Here is a 4,152-nt window from a genome sequence, read left to right on the forward strand (position 1 = left end):
GTGCTCTTGTGTTTTTATAGGAGAGTCTTGCTCTTGTGCCTTTACAGGATTGCTGTGCTCTTGTGTCTTTACAGGAGAGTCTTACTCTTGTGTCTTTACAGGAGAGTCTTGCTCTTGTGTCTTTACAGGAGAGTCTTGCTCTTGTGTCTTTACAGGAGAGTCTTGCTCTTGTGTCTTTACAGGAGAGTCTTGCTCTTGTGTCTTTACAGAAGAGTCTTACTCTTGTGTCTTTACAGGAGAGTCTTACTCTTGTGTCTTTACAGGAGAGTCTTACTCTTGTGTATTTACAGGAGAGTCTTACTCTTGTGTCTTTACAGGAGAGTCTTACTCTTGTGTCTTTACAGGAGAGTCTTATTCTTGTGTCTTTACAGGAGAGTATTATTCTTGTGTCTTTACAGGAGAGTCTTACTCTTGTGTCTTTACAAGATTGCTGTTCTCTTGTGTTTTTATAGAAGAGTCTTGCTCTTGTGCTTTTACGGGAGATTCAGGTTCTTGTGTATTTACAGGAGAGCTGTGCTCTTTTGTCTTTACAGGAGAGTTGTGCTCTTGTGTCTCTACAGAAAAGCCATGCTTTTGTGCTGTTACAGGACAGTCGTGCTTTTGTGCTGTTACAGGACAGCTGTGCTATTGTGCTGATAGAGGAGAGCCATGCTATTGTGCTGTTACAGGAGAACCCTGCTCTTGCGCTGATATAAGATAGCCATACTCTTGTTCTGTTATAGGAGAGCCTTGCTCTTGTGTCTTTACAGGAGAGTCTTACTCTTGTGTCTTTACAGGAGAGTCTTGCTCTTGTGTCTTTACAGGAGAGTCTTGCTCTTGCGTCTTTACAGGAGAGTCTTGCTCTTGTGTCTTTACATGACTGCTGTGCTCTTGTGTCTTTACAGAAGAGTCTTACTCTTGTGTCTTTACAGGAGAGTCTTACTCTTGTGTCTTTACAGGAGAGTTTTACTCTTGTGTCTTTACAGGAGAGTCTTACTCTTGTGTCTTTACAGGAGAGTCTTACTCTTGTGTCTTTACAGGAGAGTATTAGTCTTGTGTCTTTACAGGAGAGTCTTACTCTTGTGTCTTTACAGGAGAGTCTTACTCTTGTGTCTTTACAGGAGAGTCTTACTCTTGTGTCTTTACAGGAGAGTCTTACTCTTGTGTCTTTACAAGATTGCTGTTCTCTTGTGTTTTTATTGAAGAGTCTTGCTCTTGTGATTTTACGGGATATTCAGGTTCTTGTGTATTTACAGGAGAGCTGTGCTCTTTTGTCTTTACAGGAGAGTTGTGCTCTTGTGTCTCTACATAAGAGCCATGCTTTTGTGCTTTTACAGGACAGTCGTGCTTTTGTGCTGTTACAGGACAGCTGTGCTATTGTGCTGTAAGAGGAGAGCCATGCTATTGTGCTGTTACAGGAGAACCGTGCTCTTGTGCTGATACAAAATAGCCATACTCTTGTTCTTTTACAGGAGAGCCCTGCTCTTGTGCTGTTAGAGGACAGCCGCACTCTTGTGCTGTTAGAGGATAGCAGCGCTCTATTGCTGTTACAGGATAGCCCTGCTTTTGTGTTGTTACAGGAGAGCTGTGCTATTGTGCTGTTACAGGAGAGCCGTGCTTTTGTGCTGTTACAGGAGAGCCGTGCTTTTGTGCTGTTACAGGAGAGCCGTGCTTTTGTGCTGTTACAGGAGAGCCGTGCTCTTGTGCTGTTACAGGAAAGCCATGCTCTTGTGTTGTTCGATGACAGCTGTTCTCTTTGTGCTATTACAGGACAGCCCCACTCTTGTGCTGTTAAAGGAGAGCCATGCTATTATGCTGTTACAGGAGAGCCGTGCTCTTGTGCTGTTACAGGAGAGCCGTGGTCTTGTGCTGTTACAGAAGAGCCGTGCTCTTGTGCTGTTACAGGAGAGCCGTGCTCTTGTGCTGTTACAGGAGAGCCGTGGTCTTGTGCTGTTACAGGAGAGCCGTGCTTTTGTGCGGTTAGATGAGAGTTGTTCTCTTTATAGGAGAGTCTTGCTCTTGTGTCTTTACAGGAGAGTCTTATTCTTGTGTCTTTACAAGATTGCTGGGCTCTTGTGTTTTTTGTTTTTTTTCCTTTCTTTTTTTACTACTTTACATTGAAAAATATGGAACGCTTCACGAATTTGCATGTCATCCTTGTGCAGGGGCCATGCAATTTTAGTATATGTGCTGCCGAAGCGAGCACGTGCTCTTGTGTTTTTATAGGAGAGTCTTGCTCTTGTGCCTTTACAGGATTGCTGTGCTCTTGTGTCTTTACAGGAGAGTCTTACTCTTGTGTCTTTACAGGAGAGTCTTGCTCTTGTGTCTTTACAGGAGAGTCTTGCTCTTGTGTCTTTACAGGAGAGTCTTGCTCTTGTGTCTTTACATGACTGCTGTGCTCTTGTGTCTTTACAGAAGAGTCTTACTCTTGTGTCTTTACAGGAGAGTCTTACTCTTGTGTCTTTACAGGAGAGTCTTACTCTTGTGTCTTTACAGGAGAGTCTTACTCTTGTGTCTTTACAGGAGAGTCTTATTCTTGTGTCTTTACAGGAGAGTATTATTCTTGTGTCTTTACAGGAGAGTCTTACTCTTGTGTCTTTACAAGATTGCTGTTCTCTTGTGTTTTTATAGAAGAGTCTTGCTCTTGTGCTTTTACGGGAGATTCAGGTTCTTGTGTATTTACAGGAGAGCTGTGCTCTTTTGTCTTTACAGGAGAGTTGTGTTCTTGTGTCTCTACAGAAAAGCCATGCTTTTGTGCTGTTACAGGACAGTCGTGCTTTTGTGCTGTTACAGGACAGCTGTGCTATTGTGCTGTTAGAGGAGAGCCATGCTATTGTGCTGTTACAGGAGAACCCTGCTCTTGCGCTGATATAAGATAGCCATACTCTTGTTCTGTTATAGGAGAGCCTTGCTCTTGTGTCTTTACAGGAGAGTCTTACTCTTGTGTCTTTACAGGAGAGTCTTGCTCTTGTGTCTTTACAGGAGAGTCTTGCTCTTGCGTCTTTACAGGAGAGTCTTGCTCTTGTGTCTTTACATGACTGCTGTGCTCTTGTGTCTTTACAGAAGAGTCTTACTCTTGTGTCTTTACAGGAGAGTCTTACTCTTGTGTCTTTACAGGAGAGTTTTACTCTTGTGTCTTTACAGGAGAGTCTTACTCTTGTGTCTTTACAGGAGAGTCTTACTCTTGTGTCTTTACAGGAGAGTATTAGTCTTGTGTCTTTACAGGAGAGTCTTACTCTTGTGTCTTTACAGGAGAGTCTTACTCTTGTGTCTTTACAGGAGAGTCTTACTCTTGTGTCTTTACAAGATTGCTGTTCTCTTGTGTTTTTATTGAAGAGTCTTGCTCTTGTGATTTTACGGGAGATTCAGGTTCTTGTGTATTTACAGGAGAGCTGTGCTCTTTTGTCTTTACAGGAGAGTTGTGCTCTTGTGTCTCTACAGAAGAGCCATGCTTTTGTGCTTTTACAGGACAGTCGTGCTTTTGTGCTGTTACAGGACAGCTGTGCTATTGTGCTGTTAGAGGAGAGCCATGCTATTGTGCTGTTACAGGAGAACCGTGCTCTTGTGCTGATACAAAATAGCCATACTCTTGTTCTTTTACAGGAGAGCCCTGCTCTTGTGCTGTTAGAGGACAGCCGCACTCTTGTGCTGTTAGAGGATAGCAGCGCTCTATTGCTGTTACAGGAGAGCTGTGCTATTGTGCTGTTACAGGATAGCCCTGCTTTTGTGTTGTTACAGGAGAGCTGTGCTATTGTGCTGTTACAGGAGAGCCGTGCTTTTGTGCTGTTACAGGAGAGCCGTGCTTTTGTGCTGTTACAGGAGAGCCGTGCTTTTGTGCTGTTACAGGAGAGCCGTGCTCTTGTGCTGTTACAGGAAAGCCATGCTCTTGTGTTGTTCGATGACAGCTGTTCTCTTTGTGCTATTACAGGACAGCCCCACTCTTGTGCTGTTAAAGGAGAGCCATGCTATTATGCTGTTACAGGAGAGCCGTGCTCTTGTGCTGTTACAGGAGAGCCGTGGTCTTGTGCTGTTACAGGAGAGCCGTGCTCTTGTGCTGTTACAGGAGAGCCGTGCTCTTGTGCTGTTACAGGAGAGCCGTGGTCTTGTGCTGTTACAGGAGAGCCGTGCTTTTGTGCGGTTAGATGAGAGTTGTTCTCTTTGTGCTGTTACAGA

General features: G+C 44.1%; 1 pseudogene; it reads right to left on the bottom strand.

Moving 5' to 3' along the window:
* Positions 1-2,099: 2,099 nt before the first annotated feature.
* LOC128641475 (uncharacterized) lies at positions 2,100-2,185 on the bottom strand (annotated as a pseudogene).
* Between the last annotated feature and the right edge of the window lie 1,967 nt (positions 2,186-4,152).

The sequence above is a fragment of the Bombina bombina genome, chromosome 10 (assembly GCF_027579735.1).
Source record: "Bombina bombina isolate aBomBom1 chromosome 10, aBomBom1.pri, whole genome shotgun sequence".
Lineage (NCBI taxonomy): Eukaryota > Metazoa > Chordata > Amphibia > Anura > Bombinatoridae > Bombina > Bombina bombina.